This window comes from Salvelinus sp. IW2-2015, linkage group LG20, assembly GCF_002910315.2.
Source record: "Salvelinus sp. IW2-2015 linkage group LG20, ASM291031v2, whole genome shotgun sequence".
NCBI lineage: Eukaryota > Metazoa > Chordata > Actinopteri > Salmoniformes > Salmonidae > Salvelinus > Salvelinus sp. IW2-2015.
Window position 1 is genome coordinate 58,855,845 of NC_036860.1, and position 19,940 is coordinate 58,875,784.

At 44.8% G+C, this 19,940-nt stretch overlaps 1 pseudogene; it reads left to right on the forward strand.

Moving 5' to 3' along the window:
- LOC111980224 (uncharacterized) overlaps positions 1 to 19,940 on the forward strand; it is a 401,020-nt pseudogene that overhangs the window by 3,489 nt on the left and 377,591 nt on the right.

A 19,940-nucleotide genomic window follows, 5' to 3' on the forward strand; every position in this document is an offset into this window, starting at 1 on the left:
TGAGATTACAGCTCGGTTACCCTACACTGGCACGGTGAGATTACAGGCTCGGTACCCTACACTGGCACGGTGAGATTACAGGCTCGGTACCCTACACTGGCACGGTGAGATCAGTCTCTGCCACCTGTAGGTTTGCCCCTCTTACAATGGGAGGCATGCCGCCCACACTGGGCCTCAATGAACAATCACAACTACAATTTCAGCATACCAGTAATTGAAGAAACACTTTAGTCTCACTTTCTTTCAAAGAACTTCCTGCCCCCTGAGGGTGGTGAATATATGCATAGCCAGATAGATGTCTGACAAAACAAACTGCTCTGCATTCAAGGAGCCCTGTTTTCAAAGGGAGTGGAATAGACACACAGATCTGTGCATTAGCTGAGCTACAGTGGTAATTAGATCTCAACACCTCCATTGACAACACTGCCTCAGGCATCTCGGTGAAACCCAGTAGGTGTCAATGACTATTACATTAACACAGCATGTTAATGTGGTAATTGTGAGCCAATATACTTTTCAAAAGGGGATATTAGGCTAATCAAACTGTTGTGGTTGCTTTTCTATAGGTAGACATAGGCCCCTTTTCAGGTTGATGTAAACATAGAGATAGAGAAATATATTTTGTCAGAATGTGACCTTTGACCTGTCCTTCCCCTACAGGGATCATCTCAACTCCAGTCCGTGTGAAGGTTCCTCTGTGGTCCTCTGGCTTTTGCACAGCGCTGGAGGCTAAAGACAAGCTCATGGACATCATTAAAGACAAGCTGGAGTGTCAGAGACAGGGGTGAGTCCATAAATATGTTGTCATAGACACACGTTGTGGTCACATGTAAGTGATTCTTCTCTCCTCACTTTCATTGTCACTTTCTCTTAATGCTTTCTCATTTACTATCTCTTTCTCTCTCTATCACTCTGTAGGTTTGTAGGTTATCTCCGTGATCTACCTCTCCCTGATGCCAGTTGTGCCTCCCAGCATCTGCTGTTGTTCATCTCTGCTCTGATCCCCAAAGCCCTGGCATCCTTACTCACCTCCTTCACCCTGGTTCTGAGTGGAGCAGGCAAAGTGAGACGGCCCGGTTCTCTTACTAAACCTTCAGAGCACGGGAACGCACTTTAAATCATGTTGACCTTACATTGTAGTAACAACTACACAGCTTTTGGAAATGCCTTGCTTTGGATCAGTGTAGTACTGCGGGAATCCTGTATGAACACTAACGCTTCATTCTTTTGTCAGAAGGAAATTAGGAATCGTGCGAGGGCAGACCCTGATTACCTTTACTACGTCCTCCTGGAAGTACAGAGACTTTGGCCTCCGTTCATTGGTGGAAGACGAATAGCCAATCATGTGAGTCCACTACATTGCTTGTTATCAATAACATTTGATCTGATATCTTAGCTCTCTCTGTCCATTCATGATCTGAGCTCAAGGGGGAGTAGCATGCCCACAAATAGATCTCTAAAGAAGTCTGCTTGTAAAGGGAACATCATGTATTTTCCTAGACTTATGATAGCCAACTGTGATCTGCCTGCGGCACGCAGTGACAATGAACTTCTTTCTAAGTTGTTTAAAATGATGAATGCCAAGTATGTTCACATGTTCCCCAGTTGATATCCTCTATGAATGATTATCTTTCTGAAATACCCAAGCATGAGTATACAGCTATCGACTCTGTTTTTTATGCCCATCTCATTGTATTCTATGTCTGATAACAGGAAGGCTATTAATCAAAACAGGCCTCCTACATCCAAGTCAATGTTTATGATGCAGAAATGAATGCATTGTGTGACAAAAAATAAGCTGTTGAATATTGTATTATGGTTGTTTTTAGTAATAGAGCTGTCAGCCAGTATATTATTGGCTTACTGTGATTGTCATCTCTTCATTGTTCACTGGCTGGCTTTATAATGAAAATGGTCCAGTTAATGACGTCCATCTTGGAATAGTGTGACCTCGTGCCTCTTCACGCAACAACAACAGCCCATGAGGGGAATTGATTGGGCTCAAATTGATTGACCCTCTTACCCAAGGGCTGTGTTTGCTTTATGAGTGGAAAAAGTAATAGCATGCATTTGCAATAGCTTAAATTGTTTACTAGCTAGTATGTTGTGTAATTTATTTTTCACCTTTTTTAACGCTGAGTGAGTATAGTTAGCATAATCTTTGTACGTTGAACTTTTATTTTTTATTAGGAAAATTCTTCAATTGGTCTGATGTAGAGATATCTCCCTGTGTGAGTCCTGGCCTGGAGAGGTTGTTAATAATAAGTGACTTTGGACTTCAACCAGCCGGTGAGGCGTCGACACAACTAGGAGCAGAAAAAACAAGTATTGAGATTAATCAGGCCCAAACAGGTGGCCATAGATGCATATTTAATCAAAATAGTTCATGAATATGAATCTGTTGTGCAGAGTGAACTGTCAGGGTGACAGAGTGTTGGGGAGGGGGAGGATGGAGAGAGGGAGGATGGAGAGGGAGAGGATGATAGTGAGATGGGAGAAAGGTTGTAGAGAAGGATAGGGGAGGAGGGAGGGATGGAGAAGAAGGACGGGAGAGGTGGGGAGGAGAGCAGCCCTGAGTTTCTGGCCGTCTTGCCTCAGGGCCCTGCTCCTAGTAGACCTAGCAGCCACAGGGAAGTACAGCTGGGCCTCTTCTGCCTTTGGGCCATAGCAACACACACAGAAAGTCACTAACACAAATTTTCATATCAGAATATTTTTTGTCGTGAATTTATTAACATTGCACTACACTCTGTACTGTACATTTAATTTTCTCCGGGGTTGTCGGAAAGGAACATTTTGTGACTCACCCTCCTCCCACTCCATCGATGGTAGTCAGTGAACTGTGGTTATGCCCACAGTCTCACATGTAGATTGGGATGTTTCAGGCTCCTGTTTGCCTGTGAGTGTTAACGTCACTGTGGTAACAAAAAGGTGTGTGAATGGGTGTTACATATTCATGATGGAGGTGGAAGGAGGGGGGGCCATGGGTGCATCCCAAACGGAACCCTATTTTTACCAGAGCACTAGTAGTGACAAAATAGGGTGCCATTTGGGACGCTTTCCTTGTCATGTGCTCTCACGGCTCCCCCTCCTTCCCTCCCTGCCTTTCTCCCTCCCTCTATCCCGGCCGGTTGGATGAATAATGCATACCCACACGCCCAGGTTATGATGGGTAATTGATTGAGGCAGTAAACACTGATGTTACAGTGTTGGAGGAGCGTAGGGGAGTGAGGGAGGGAGGGTGATCGTCATGGGTGGAGGGGGGTTTGTCACGACCTCCCCTCACCTGGGGTAAAGCAGCTCCTCCACAACGAGAGAGAGAGAGGGAGAGAGGGGAAGGGGGCTGGACCATTTTTTTGTTCGTGGGCTGGTCGAAATTGACATACACAAAAATATATATTTTTAGAAATAAAACAATTTAAAAAAACAGGACATGGGCCCATGGGCCTGTTAAGATGTTTTTTATATATATATTTGTGCAATTTCACAGTTATAATAATCTATAATGAGCCTTTGGCTGATCAGTGGGTAATGGTCGGCCCCCCTACCAAGATGTGCCGGCCTGGTTTTCTGATAGGCTAAGCTGAGGTTATGCAAACTCATGTTCAAAGTCAAACACGGCATCAGCAAAGAGACCTGCTCCGACTCTGTCATCAGTTAGACAGCCAAGATCATGGATCGTAAAAAACGGAAAAGGTGCCAATAAATGTAGAAAGAGCACATTCTACATTGTCAGCTCACTTAAAACTTCAAAATTTTTGGGTGTCTTAAACCATGAATTGGTCAAATAGTAAAGTGCATTATCCTCATGACTCCTGTAATGAAAGTGTCTGCCCTGTGCCTTTTCCCTCGCTGGGGCTTGCTGCTGAGACCAGCAAGCCACTCTCCTCTCCCCCCCATGTGCCCGAGAGAAAGTGCGCGCAGTGATGCAGGCTGGTGTGGGTAAAATGCCAAAGCCGAATTATTGTCCCAGTCCACCCCTGGGAGAGAGAGAGAACACCAAGCAAGAGAGGCAGACCAGCAGAAGTGGGTAAGAGAGAGAGCGTTAGAGAAAGAGGGAGTACTTTAACCCATACCTATGAAGCCAGCCAGGCAAATCAAATTGTATTTTTCACATGCGTGGAAATCCACAGGTGTAGTGAAATGCTTACATACATGCTCTTTCCCAATGATGCAGAGTTAAAAAACACATGAGAAATAAAACACACAGGAATGAAGCTATATACAAGGAGTACCATAACCATACTGTATCTATGTGCAAGGATACGTGGTCATTGAGGTAGATATGTACATATCACAGGAGGCTGCTGAGGCAAGAACAGCTAGTAACAGTGACTAAGGTTCAGGGCAGGGTACTGGGTGGAGGCCGGCTAGTGATGACTGTCTATTGACACACCCGTGTGTCAATCAAATTTACATCATAATATCTTTTTGCACGGACTGTGTCTCAACCCCACCGCATCCGACTGTGTCTACATTCAGCATCTGCGGTGGAAAGTGGCAGAGCTAGAGCGCTGTTTGTCAGACCAGGAGACATCCCGAAAATCGGTCTTCTCACAAAAACCCCTGTGGTGTCCGAAAGTTTTGGCTTACTAACTAATATGACCACTCTATGGAAAGATGAGACTCTCACAAACATAACAGGGATATGGACTTGAATATGTCCATAAACACTCCAGCTAACTGGTCTGCACATGCTCTGAGGACGCGGCTTGGGATGCTGTCTGGCCCGACAGCTTTCCGAGAGTTAACACGCTTAAATGACTTACGTCGGCAACAGAGGCGTCGGTGGCTGGCTGGATTTCCCTTTTTAATCCTTAATTATCTGGTGTCCTTGACATCGAATTGCAACTCCACTTTGTCCCTGTACTGTCTATTTTGCCTCTTTGATTGCCTTACGGAGGTCAAAGCTGGTCTGTTTGTACACGTCCATGTTCCCAGTCACTTTGTCATGGTTAAATGCGGTGGGTTGCGCTTTCAGTTTTGCGCAAATGCTGCCATCTATCCACAATTTTTGGTTCTAATCATCACAGTGCACTTCCTGATGAACCCAGTCACCGAGTCAGTGTATTCGTCAATAATATAGGTAAGGGGGCGGACCTTGTAGCCGTCCCGGAAGGGAGAGTAGCAAAGATCAAGAGTTTGTGATGCACGTGTAGCACCGGAGATGTGTTGATAGAATTTCGTTTTCCTCAGATTTCCTTTATTAAAGTCCCCCAGCTACAAAACAATGTGGCCTCAAGATATGCGGTTTCCAGTTTGCACATAGTCCAGTGTAGTTCCTTGAGAGCCGTCGTGGTGTCTGCTTGGGGGGAATGTACACGGCAGTGATGATGAGCGAAGAAGATTATCTCGGGAGGTAATGCGGTTGGCATTTGGTGGTGAGGTATTCCAGATTGGGAGAACAAAAGGACTTGAGTTCCCGTACGTTACCACAATCATACCATGATATTCTAATCATATACATCATATACAGAGTGGGTAACCCGCCTCTACCATCCGCTCTACTGGCCAATGTGCAATCACTGGAGAATATACTGGATGATCTTCGTTCGAGACTCTCCTACCAATGGGACATTAAAAACTGTAATATCTTATGTTTCACCAAGTCGTGGCTGAACGACGACACAGATAATATACAGTTGGCTGGGTTTTCCGTGCATCGTCAGGACAGAACAGCTATGTCTGGTAAGACGAGGGGTGGGAGTGTGTGTCTAATTGTCAATAACAGCTGGTTCGTGATGTCTAATATTGAGGAAGTCTTGAGGTATTGCTCGCCTGTGGTAGAGTACCTCATGATAAGCTGTAGACCACACTATCTACCAAGTGATTCTATATTTTTCGTAGCCGTCTATTTACCACCACAAACCGATGCTGGCACTAAGACCACCTTCAACGAGCTGTATAAGGCCAATAGCAAACAAGAAAATGCTCATTCAGAAACGGCGCTCCTAGTGGCCGGTGACTTTAATGCAGCCAAACTGTTTTACCTAATTTCTACCAGCATGTCACATATGCAACTAGAGGAGAAAAAAACTCTAGACCAGCTTTACTCCACACACAGAGACACATACAAATCTCTCCCTCGCCCTCCATTTGGCAAATCTGACCATAATTCTCTCCTCCTGAGGAAGTACCAGTGACTTACTCAATACGGAAGTGGTCAGATGGAGCGGACTGTTTTGCTAGCACAGACTGGGATATGTTCCGGGATTCATCCAGTGGCATTGAGGAGTATACCACCTCAGTCACCGGCTTCATCAATAAGTGCAGCAACAACGTCGTCCCCACAGTGACTTTATCCCAACCAGAAGCCATGGATTACAGGCAACATCCGCACCGAGCTTAAGGCTAGAGCTGCCGCTTTCAAGGAGCAGGACACAAATCCAGAAGCTTATAAGAAATCACGCTGTGCACTCAGATGGACCGTCAAACAGGCATAGCGTCAATACAGGACTAAAATGTAACCCTACTACACCGGCTCTGATGCTCTCCGGATGTGGCAGGGCTTGCAAACTATTACGGACTACAAAGTGAAACCCAGCCGCAAGCTGCCCAGTGACGCAAGCCTACCAGACGAGCTAAATGCCTTATATGCTCACTTCGAGGCAAGCAACACTGAAGCATGTATGAGAGCACCAGCTGTTCCAGACGACTGTGTGAAAACGCTCTCCGTAGCCGATGTGAGCAAGATCTTTAAAACAGATCAACATTCACAAGGCCGCGGGGCCAGACGGATTACCTGGACCTGTACTCAGAGCGTGCACGCACCAACTGCCAAGTGTCTTCACTGACATTTTAAACCTCTCCCTGACCGAGTCTGTAATATCTACATGTTTCAAGCAGACCACCATAGTCCCTGTGCCCAAGAAAGCGAAGGTAATCTGCCTAAATGACTACCGCCCCGTAGCACTCACGTCGGTTGCCATGAAGTGCTTTGAAAGGCTAGTCATTGCTCACATCAACACCATCATCCCGGAAACCCAAGAACCATTCCAATTTACATACTGCCCCAACAGATCTACAGATGACGCAATCTCAATTGCACTCCACACAGCCCTTTCCCACCTGGACAAAAGGAACACCTATGTGAGAATGTGGTTCATTGACTACAGCTCAGCATTCAACACCATAGTGCCCACAAAGCTCATCACTAAGCTAAGGACCCTGGGACTAAACACCTCCCTCTGCAACTGGATCCTGGACTTCCTGACGGGCCACCCCCAGGTGGTAAGGGTAGGCAACAACACATCTGCCACGCTGATCCTCAACACGGGGGCACCTCAGGGGTGCAAGCTTAGTCCTCTCCTGTACTCCCTGTTCACCCAAGACTGCATGGCCAAGCATGACTCTAACACCATCATTAAGTTTCCTGACGACCGGCAACAATGAGACAGTCTATAGGGAGTAGGTCAGAGACCTGGCAGGGTGGTGCCAGGACAACAACCTCTCCCTCAATGTGAGCAAGACAAAGGAGCTGATTGTGGACTACAAACAATCTCACCAAGACAGTTGTGAAGAGGGCACGACAACACCTTTTCCCCCTCAGGAGACTGAAAAGATTTGGCATGGGTCCCCAGATTCTCAAAAGGTTCTACAGCTGCATCATCGAGAGCATCCTGACCAGTTGCATCACTGCCTGGTATGGAAACTGCTCGGCATCCGACCGTAAGGCGCTACAGAGGGTAGTGCGTATGGCCCAGTACATCACTGGGGCCAAGCTTCCTGCCATCCAGGACCTATGTACTAGGCGGTGTCAGAGGAATCCCAAAAAATGGTCAAAGACTCCAGTCACCCAAGTCATAGGTACCGGAGTGCCAAATCTAGGTCCAAAAGGATCCTTAACAGCTTCACCCCCAAGCCATAAGACTGCTGAACAATTAATCAAATGGCCACCCAGACTATTTACATTGACACCCCCCTTCCTCGCCCTTTGTTTTTGCACTGCTGCTACTTGCTGTTTTTTATCTATGCATGGTCACTTTACCCCAACCTACATGTACAAATTACCTCGACTAACCTGTACCACCGCACATTGACTCAGTACCGGTACCCCCTGTATATAGCCTCGTTATTGTTTTTTTATTGTGTAACTTTTATTACATTTTTTACTTTAGTTTATTTAGTAAATATTTTCTTAACTCTATTTTTCGAACTGCATTGTTGGATAAGGGATTGTAAGTATGCATTTCACGGTAAGGTCAACACCTGTTGTATTCGGTGCATGTGACAAATACAATTTGATTTGATTATAGTTACTCCACAATACTAACCTAATTGACAGAGTGAAAAGAAGGAAGCCTGTACAGAGTACAAATAATCTAAAACATGCATCCTGTTTGCGTCAATGCACTAATGTAATACTGCAAAAAAAAATGTTGTCCTGAAATCAAAGTGTTATGTTTGGGGCATCATGTTATGGGTATGCTTGTAATTGTTAAGGACTGGGGATTGTAAATGTCACTGTAGGCACTATATGTGTTTGCGCATGTGTGTGTGTGGATAGAGACCTGTGAGTGTGCATATCGCCAGTGCAGGTAGAGTCACTGCAGATAGTCCATACAGATAATCCGGATAGCCATTGATTAGCTATTCAACAGTCATCATAGGCGCCAGGCCTTACATGGCATCATTAAGGTGGCGGATTAAGATTCCTGAGCTTTCGGAAAGACGTGAGTAATCCTCTCAAGTGGAACGGGGTGTGTGCAGCGGCATTTTGAGCATGTCCTGTTGTTGCTTGCTGGTGGAATATTAACTCTGAGGTCAGTGAGTCTCACTGTTCTCTACAATGGACTGACTGGAGATGATGTTGCTGAGCTAGTTTCCACTCTGGACAGTCAGAAATAATGAGGAAACACTGACAGACCATCGCCTCTTCTAGACTCTTTCTTTCCTGCTCTAGCTAAGCCACTGCGTTCATTGACTTAGCCCTGGACTCTTAGACATCATCACACTTTGCCTGTAAAGTCCTCTGCAACAATCCCTCTTGGACTCACGCACTTTATTCTGGAGCTCATGAAAGGCTTTATGTTTCACGTCAGCCGCTGCATCCCCTTTGTGCCAGCCTATGATCAGAGATGATCCAGACAGCAACTCTTGAAATCCAGACCCATCTCTGCCCATGTTGTGGTTATTTATTTCCCTCAGAACCCAGAGCCCCAGCCAGCCCCAGCCCAGCCCAGGTGGGCCCATATGCTGCCTGCTAATGGGGTTATACATAAAACATCCTCATTTGGCCAACTGCCTGCCTGGCTCCCTGATAGCAGGATGTGCATGTTACTGGGAATAAGGACCAGGCCTGATGAGGGGCTGTAGTCTACTGGGGACCTGTGATACATTACTGTAGCTCCTCAGCTTCAATCAGCCCTCTTTAAAAGCCAGGGATCATGAATACAGACATCCTAAATATGTGATATCTCTTTTCCCAGTTTTTAAATCGTTTTCATAGAATCTTATTTCCCCAGAATCTCTGCTACTGTACAATGATCAGTGTTCCTTTAAAAAAAAACAATGATCAGTATTCCGAGAAGTGTTTTGTCTAGCACTCTGCAGTGTGGAGACACATTAAACAGTGTTTTTTAGAGCCTGTGTGTTTGTGTGTGTGCTCGTGCCTGCGTGAGTGTGAACCGTGTGTGTGAGAGAGTGATCTCTGCTCTGCTCTGAGAGGAGGCTCTCTGTCTCTCCCCCTTGATAAACAGGAAGCATCTTTTCAATAATGACACCTCAGTGCTTCTCTGTGATGGACTTAATGCCTTAACAAACACCCCACTGCCTCTAATTGAGTTAATGCCTTAACAAACACCCCACTGCTTCTAATTTAGTTAATATTTTAACAAACACCCCAGTTCCTCTAATTGAGATAATGTTTTAACGTCTTATGGCTGGGGGGCAGTATTGAGTAGCTTGGATGAATAAGGTGCCCAGCGTAAACTGCCTGCTACTCAGGCCCAGAAGCTAAGATATGCATATTAGTAGTATATTTGGATAGCAAACACTCTGAAGTGTCTAAAACTGTTTGAATGATGTCTGTGAGTATAACAGAACTCATATGGCACGCAAAAACCTGAGGAAAAAATCCAACCAGGAAGTGGGAAATCTGAGGTATGTAGTTTTTCAACTCTTTGCCTATCCAAGATACAGTGGAAATTTGGTCCGATTGCACTTCCTAAGGCTTCCATTCCATGTTAACAGTCTTTAGAACCTTGTTTCAGGCTTCTACTGTAAAGGAGGAGAGAATAAGAGCTGATTGAGTAAGGGGTCTGCCAGAAGGCCATGAGCTCATTCAGGCGCGCTCACGTGAGAGGTAGCTGCGTTCCATTGCATTTCTAGAGACAAAGGAATTGTCCGTTTGAAACATTATTGAAGATTTATGTTAAAAACATCCTAAAGATTGATTCTATACATCGTTTGACATGTTTTTACGAACTGTAATGGAATTTTTTGACTTTTCGTCTGGCCTGCGCGTCATGAATTTGGATTTGTGAACTGAAGGCGCGAACAAAAAGGAGGTATTTGGACATAAATTATGGACTTTATCGAACAAAACAAACATTTATTGTGGAACTGGGATTCCTGGGAGTGCATTCTGATGAAGATCATCAAAGGTAAGTGAATATTTATAATGCTATTTCTGACTTCTGTTGACTCCACAACATGGCGGGTACCTGTATGGCTTGTTTTTGTGTCTGAGCGCCGTACTCAGATTATTGCATGGTGTTCTTTTTCCGTAAAGTTTTTTTTAAATCTGACATTGCTGTTGCATTAAGGAGAAGTTTATCTAAAGTTCCATGTATAACACTTGTATCTTTTATCAATGTTTATTATGAGTATTTCTGTAAATTGATGTGGCTCTCTGCAAAATCACTGGATGTTTTGGAGGCAAAACATGACTGAACATAACGCGCCAATGTAAACTAAGATTTTTGGATATAAATATGAACGTTATCGAACAAAACATACATGTATTGTGTAACATGAAGTCCTATGAGTGTCATCTGATGAAGATCATCAAAGGTTAGTGATTTAGTTTTATCTCTTTCTGCTTCTTGTGACTAGGTACTCTCTTTGGCTGGAAAAATGGCTGTGTTTTTCTGTGACTAGGTACTGACCTAACATAATCAGATGGTGTGCTTTCGTCGTAAAGCCTTTTTGAAATCGGACACTGTGGTGGGATTAACGACAAGTTTATCTTTAAAATGGTGTAAAATACTTGTATGTTTGAGGAATTTATGAGATTTCTGTTGTTTGAATTTGGCGCCCTGCACTTTCACTGGCTGTTGTCATATCGATCCCGTTAACGGGATCTCAGCCGTAAGAAAACACCCCAGTTCCTCTAATTGAGTTAATGCCTTAAAAAACACGACACTGGCTCTAATTGAGTTAATTCCTTAACAAACACCCCACTGCCTCTAATTGAGTTAATGCCTTAACAAACAGAGCGAGAGGGGGAGAGAACAGATGAAGAATGAATTATTCCTCTGGATTCTCTCTCTACGTTTTTTGCCAGTCTAAAAATATTCAGTAAGTAAATAGTGATTACTAATTATATACAAAAGGTATGTTTCTATAATTTCAAACCTCAGGTTGTTTCTACCATGTTCATAGCAGCACTGTATGTGACACTAGGATTTCTAGGAAAATCAACCATTCCCACATGAAAAAAAGAGGGGGTGTGGTATATCAAATCAAATCAAATTTTATTAGTCACATACACATGGTTAGCAGATGTTAATGCGAGTGTAGCGAAATGCTTGTGCTTCTAGTTCCGACAATGCAGTAATAACCAACAAGTAATCTTACCTAACAATTCCACAACTACTACCTTATACACACACACAAGTGTAAAGGGATAAAGAATATGTACATAAAGATATATGAATGAGTGCTGGTACAGAACGGCATGGCAAGATGCGAATAATGTATAGAGTACGTATATACATATGAAAGAGTACTGTAGGTATGTAAACATAAAGTGGCATAGTTTAAAAGGGCTAGTGGTACATGTATTACATAAAGATGCAAGATGCAGTAGATGATATAGAGTACAATATATACATATGAGATGGGAAGTAGGGTTGAAACATTATGATTAAGTGGCATTGTTTTAAAGTGGCTAGTTGGTACATTTTTACATAATTTCCACAATTCCCATTTTTAAAGTGGCTGGGAGTTGAGTCAGTATGTTCGGCAGCGCCGCTAAATGTTAGTGGTGGCTGTTTAACAGTCTGATTGCCTTGAGATAGAAGCTGTTTATTCAGTCTCTCGGTCCCTGCTTTGATGCACCTGTACTGGACCTCGCCTTCTGATGATAGCGGGTAGAACAGCAGTGGCTTGGGATGGTTGTTTCCTTGATGATCTTTATGGCCTTCCTGTGACACGGGTGGTGTAGGTGTCCTGGAGGCAGGTAGTTTGCCCCCGGTGGTGCGTTCTGCAGACCTCACTACCTCTGAGAGCCTTACGGTTGTGGCGGAGCAGTTGCCGTACCAGGCGGTGATACAGCCCGACAGGATGCTCTCGATTGTGCATCTGTAGAAGTTTTGTGAGGCTTTTGGTGACAAGCCGAATTTCTTCAGCCTCCTGAAGGTTGAAGAGGCGCTGCTGCGCCTTCTTCACAACGCTGTCTGTGTGTGGGTGGACCAATTCAGTTTGTCCGTGATGTGTACACCGAGGAACTTAAAACTTTCCACCTTCTCCACTACTGACCCTGCGATGTGGATAGGGGGTGCTCCCTCTGCTGTTTCCTGAAGTCCACAATCATCTCCTTTGTTTTGTTGACGTTGAGTGTGAGGTTATTTTCCTGACACCACACTCCGAGGGCCCTCACCTCCTCCTTGTAGGCCGTCTCGTCGTTGTTGGTAATCAAGCCTACCACTGTAGTGTCATCCGCAAACTTGATGATTGAGTTGGAGGCGTGCATGCCACGCAGTCGTGGGTGAACAGGGAGTACAGGAGAGGGCTCAGAACGCACCCTTGTGGGGCCCAGTGTTGAGGATCAGCGGGTGGAGATGTTGTTACCTACCCTCACCACCTGGGCGGCCCGTCAGGAAGTCCAGGACCCAGTTGCGACAGGGCGGGTCGAGACCAGGGTCTCGAGCTTGATGACGAGTTTGGAGGTACTATGTGTTAAATGCTAGAGCTGTAATCGATGAACAGCATTCTCACATGGGTATTCTCTCTTGTCCAGATGGGTTAGGGCAGTGTGCAGTGTGGTTGCGATTGCGTCGTCTGTGGACCTATTGGGTCGGTAAGCAATTGGAGTGGGTCTAGGTGTCCGGTAGGGTGGAGGTGATGATGGTCCTTGACAGTCTCTCCAAGTACTTCATGATGACGGAAGTGAGTGCTACGGGGCGGTAGTCGTTTAGCTCAGTTACCTTAGCTTTCTTGGAACAGGAACAATGGTGGCCCTCTTGAAGCATGTGGGAACAGCAGACTGGGATAAGGATTGATTGAATATGTCCGTAAACACACCAGCCAGCTGTCTGCGCATGCTCTGAGGACGCGGCTGGGAATGCCGTCTGGGCCTGCAGCTTGCGAGGGTTAACACGTTTTAAATGTTTTACTCACTCGGCTGCAGTGAAGGAGAGCCCGCAGGTTTTGGTAGGGGCCGTTTCAGTGGCACTGTATTGTCCTCCAAAGCGGGCAAAAAAGTGTGTTTAGCCTGCTCGGGAGCAAGACAATCCTGGTCCCGACGCGGGCGGTTTTCTTTTTGTAATCCGTGATTGACTGTAAGACCTGCCACATACCCTTGTGTCTGAGCTGTTGAATTGCGACTCCGATATTTGTCTCTGTACTGGGACTTAGCCTGTTTGATTGCCTTGCGGAGAAATAGCTACACTGTTGTATATCGGTCATGCTTCCGGTCACCCTTGCCCTGTTAAAAGCAGGGTTCGCGCTTTCAGTTTCACGCGAATGCTGCCGTCAATCCACGGTTTCTGGTTTGGAATGTTTTAACGTTGCGTGGGTACGAGCATCGTCAATGCACTTCCTAATGAAACTCGCTCACCGAATCAGCATATTCGTCAATATGTTGTTGGAACGCAATGCGAACATATGCCAATACCGCGTGATCGAACAGTCTTGAAGCCGTGGATTCAGATTGGTCGACAGCGTTGAACAGACCTGAGCGCGGGAGCTTGTGTTTAGTTTCTGTTTTGTAGGCTGGAATCAAACAAAATGGAGTCGTGGTCAGCTTTTCCGAAAGGGGGCGGGGGAGGGCCTTATAATGCGTCGCGGAATTAGATAAACAATGATCTAGGCGTTTTTCCAGCCTGGTAGCACAATCGAGTATGCTGATAGAATTTAGGGAGTTTTGTTTTAGATTAGCCTTGTTAAAATCCCAGCTACGATGAATGCAGCCTCAGGGTGTGTGTTTCCAGTTTACAAAGAGTCAGATAAAGTTCGTTCAGGGCCATCGATGTGTCTGCTTGGGGGGAATATATACGGCTGTGATTATGATTGAGAGAATTCCCTTGGTAGATAATGCGGTCGACATTTGATTGTTGAGGAGTTCTAGATCAGGTGAACAGAATGACTTGAGTTCCTGTGTGTTTTATGATGATCACACCACGTCTCGTTAATCATAAGGCATACCCCCCCGCCCCGCATATATGGCCAATATATAGGGGGTGTGGTAATGGCAATATACATGGCTAAGGGCTGTTCTTAGGCTACGACGCAATTCACCCCCGAGGTGCCTTATTGCTATTATAAACTGGTTATTCAACATAAAATAAATGTTTTGTCATACCCGTGTGATACGGCTGTCAGCCAATCAGCATTCAGGGCTCTAACTACCCAGTTATAATGTAGAATACTATACTACAGACTGTAGTATCCCTTGATCATGTGTAGTACTTATTATAGACTTGTTGTAGTATACTGTAAAATGCTATGGTAAATACTACATATTATCCGCAAAAAATAACACTGTGTAATGTTCGCAAAAACACTACAATCAGCAGAACAACACTACACATTTTGTACTATAGTTTAACACTACAGTATTTCATTTGCATATATAGTTGAAGTCGGATTTACTACACTTTTGGTTGGAGTCAATAAAACTTTTCCAACAACTCCACAAATGTCTTGTTAAGTCGGTTAGGACATTTTACTTTGTGCATGACACCAAGTCATTTTTCCTACAATTGTTTACAGACAGATTATTTCACTTATATTTCACTGTATCACAATTCCAGTGGTCAGAAGTTTACATACACTAAGTTGACTGAGCATTTAAACAGCTTGGAAAATTCCAGAAAATTATGTCATGGCTTAGAAGCTTCTGATAAGCTAATTGACATCATTTCAGTCAATTGGAGGTACCTGTGGATATATTTCAAGGCCTACCTTCAAACTCAGTGCCTCTTTGCTTGACATCATGGGAAAATCAAAAAAATCAGCCAAGACCTCAGAAAAGAAATTGTAGACCTCCACAAGTCTGGTTCATCCTGGGAGCAATTTCTACAACCCTGAAGGTACCACGTTCATCTGTACAAACAATAGTACGCAAGTATAAACAGCATGGACCACGCAGCCGTCATACTGCTCAGGAAGAGAACGCGTTCTGTCTCCTAGAGATGAACTACTTTGGTGCGAAAAGTGCAAATCAATCCAAAACAACAGCAAAGGACCTTGTGAAGGATGATCTGAGGAAACAGGTACAAAAGTATCTATATCCACAGTAAAACGAGTCCTACAGTATATCGACATAACCTGAAAGGCCGCTCAGCAAGGAAGAAGCCACTGCTCCAAAACCGCCATAAAAAGCCAGACTACGGTTTGCAACTGCACATGGGGACAAAGATCGTACTTTTTGGAGAAATGTCCTCTGGTCTGATGAAACAAAATAGGACTGTTTGGCCATAATGACCATCATTATGTTTGGAGGAAAAAGGGGGAGCCTTGCAAGCTGAAGAACGTCATCCCAACCGTGAAGCACGGGTGTGGCAGCATCATGTTGTGGGGGTGCTTTGCTGCAGGAGGGACTGGTGCACTTCACAAAATAGATGGCATCATGAGGATGGAAAATTATGTGGATATATTGAAGCAACATCTCAAGACATCAGTCATGAAGTTAAAGCTTGATCGCAAATGGGTCTTCCAAATGGACAATGACCCCAAGCATACTTCCAAAGTTGTGGCAAAATGGCTTAAGGACAACAAAGTCAAGGTATTGGAGTGGCCATCACAAAGCCCTGACCTAAATCCTATAGAACATATGTGGGCAGAACTGAAAAAGCGTGTGCAAGCAAGGAGGCCCACAAACCTGACTCAGTTACACCAGCTCTGTCAGGAGGAATGGGCCAATGTTAACCCAACTTATTGTGGGAAGCTTGTGGAAGGCAACCAGAAATGTTTAACCCAAGTTAAACAATTTAAAGGTAATGCTACCAAATACTAATTGAGTGTATGTAAACTTCTGACCCACTGGGAATGTGATGAAATAAATAAAATCTGAAATAAATCATTCTCTCTACTATTATTCTGACATTTCACATTCTTAAAATAAAGTGGTGATCCTAACTGACCTAAAACAAGGAATATTTACTCAGATTAAATGTCAGGAATTGTTAAAAACTGAGTTTAAATGTATTTGGCTAGGGTGTATGTAAACTTCCGACTTCAACTGTACCCTGACCATTCCCCTCCCCCATATCTCAATTTGCAGAAGTCTGCAAAAACCCTACAGTGAATACTACAGTCAAGTCTGCAAAAACACTAAAGTACTATAGTATTTATACCACGTTGAGTTATTGTCAAATGACTGCCCTCACAACTCAATACCAGTCTCCTACTGTTTTATTCACTCCAAAGGACACTACTCTGGGAGGCTTCCACATTCCCAAGGGTTACGCTGCCATGTACATCAGCCACGCCATCCACCGCGACCCGGAAGTGTTCCACCAGCCAGAGGACTTCCTGCCAGAGAGGTGGAGTGGAAGGTGAGGACTTTACACAGAAACCCTTCTCTTTTTGCTTTTACAGTAGCATTGTTCACTTCTCTGCTCAAACAGGCCAACCTCCACCTATACTAAGATCTTCTGTCTGAGCACACAGCTGTGCCTCAGGGTTAAACAGTTTACCAAAACAAAAGGAGTGTTTTGTTCTGACCTTGTCCTGTCTCTGTGTGTGTGCCTCTGTCCATGCCGGTAGCCAGGCTGCAGCTGGAGTTAAGCAGTTTTCTCAGTATTGTCTCTTTCTCTCTCTTTCCTTCTCTCTCTTTTTCTCTCTCAGCTTTTTTTTTGTCTACCAGCTTTCTCTCTCTCTGCAGGGTTTTATTCTAGTATTATTCTCCCTCTTTCCTTTACCGTGACCTGGGTGACCCCTTGCATTCTCCAGCTCACTTCACAGACACCTGGGCTCCGGTTTAAAAATAACACCCTCTGTGCTGAGAACATGTTATGTATTCTCTCGTCCTCCCTCTCTTTCTTACTTTCTTACTTACTTGCTTTCTTTTGCTTTGAAGCTTTCTGTGTGTGTTTGTGTGTGTATACATTAGGTTGAACTCTTTACTCCAGTGTTCATGAGTTCTCTTGAATCATTAGAGAGTGTGTCCTCTGAGTGCATCATGGAGTCCAGGCTGGAAAAACAGCCAATTATAAAGGTCTCAGGACAACTCTCACATACTCTCAAATTTCCAATAACATATCCACAAATGTACTCTATTTTGTCTAATACCTTTAGAATATAGCCCATGTAATGTAAGGATTTTATATTTTTGCCATTATTGGATGATGAGCTCGAGATGAACATTTGAATTATGCTGATGATTAATCTATTCAATGGAGTTGTCATCTGGTGTTGCCTGTGGTTCTAAAGGAGGAACTTTTATATTGTGAGCTCATATTGTCCTGTTCTGAAGGATTTACCATAGAAATAGATAAATCCCATAGATATTAATGTATCTTTATCTCTATTCTATGGGAGAGGCTGATCATGAGAACAACTGAGTATCAGAGATACTGTTGCTAAGGCTGTCAATGCTAAGCGCCCAAAGATCTGGCAAGAGACAAAATGAGTCATACAGTTATAGTGTTACAGTGAAATTCTGTGGTAAGACTGTGATAATGTCTGATAAGCGCATTATAACAATGTGTGAAATTCATACCATGACTGATGAATCAATAAACAATGTTCAGGGTAGGTGCTCTGATGATGAGGGGGGGTCACTGAGAGAGAGAAAAATAGTAAGACGGTTAGAAAGGTGGAGACAGTGAATCGAACTGGCCTAATTGTCATTTGGATGCACACAGATGCTGCCCACTGCTGCAGGGCATGATCCATGGTGGGACCTGGCTTGTCCGCCGTGTATGAGGTCACAGTGAGTGGTGGTTCATTTCCTGTTCCTGTCTCACCAGCTGTGACGGCCTCTGCTGAGGGTGGGGCTTCAGACTACTGGGGGGTGGGGGGTAGCAGAGCTCAGTGAGAGGAGAGAGGCCTGAGGATGGCAGGGGATGGGGTGCCAGTGCTCAGTGAGAGGAGAGAGGCCTGAGGATGGCAGGGGATGGGGGTAGCAGTGCTCAGTAGAGGAGAGAGGCTGAGGATGGCAGGGGATGGGGGTAGCAGTGCTCAGTGAGAGGAGAGAGGCCTGAGGATGCAGGGGATGGGGGGTAGCAGTGCTCAGTGAGAGGAGAGAGGCCTGAGGATGGCAGGGGATGGGGGTAGCAGTGCTCAGTGAGAGGAGAGAGGCCTGAGGATGGCAGGGGATGGGAGGTAGCAGTGCTCAGTGAGAGGAGAGAGGCTGAGGTATGGCAGGGGATGGGGGTAGCAGTGCTCAGTGAGAGGAGAGAGGGCCTGAGGATGGCAGGGGATGGGAGGTAGCAGTGCTCAGTGAGAGGAGAGAGGCCTGAGGATGGCAGGGGATGGGGGGTAGCAGTGCTCAGTGAGAGGAGAGAGGCCTGAGGATGGCAGGGATGGGGGTAGCAGTGCTCAGTGAGAGGAGGAGCCTGAGGATGGCAGGATGGGGTAGCAGAGCTCAGTGAGAGGAGAGAGGCCTGAGGATGGCAGGGGATGGGGGGTAGCAGTGCTCAGTGAGAGGCCTGAGGATGGCAGGGGATGGGGGTAGCAGTGCTCAGTGAGAGGAGAGAGGGATGGGGATGGGTAGTGGTCGACCCCCCAGGGAAATAAAGCCCCATCTGCCGGTAAGGAAAGTGAACAGCAAGAGAGAGTTTTGACACACTGCTCTGGTGATTATCCATGAGCATCATGCTTATGCAGCAGGATGGAAAATGTGAGTTAGACTAGTCTAGAGACTCACTCATCTAGGCAGTGTTGCTCTTTTATTATATTGACTCATATCTCCCTCGCCTGTAGTGCTTCTGCTAAGTCATTTGAGTCAAAATGAGGCATAGCACAATATGTGGAGGGAAAAGTAGAGCGATAGAGAAATTGTATGGATATGCACCAATGGAAAGTCATCAAGTAGTCTCAATCAGTAGTCATCAACAGGATGATTGGCTGCTGTAATCCTTCTATACGCACGCTACACACACACACACACACACACACACACACACACACACACCACACACACACACACACACACACACACACACACACACACACACACACAAGGTTTAAGTGAGGGGAAGCTTTCAGTACTGCCTGTGTCACATGAAGAGTAGAGAGACATTCAGGGGGAAATGCATTAGAAAAACACATTTTAATAAAAACCAGGGGGAAAAGAACTATAATAAATTTTTCATAAATGGAATTGTGTTCATTATTTTTTTGTATTTTTAAAAGCACTGCATAAAGAGAGAGGGAGGGGCTATGTTTACGTGTTTATGTTTTACAAACAGTGACTGTCTGGGAGTAATGTGGATGAGTTTAGAGCTACAGATGTAGGATCTTAATTTGAGCCAGTTCACTATGTCAAGTAAATAATCATACAGTATCAGGAAATGTGAATTATTATTTTGTAGGGGGGTTGATACATT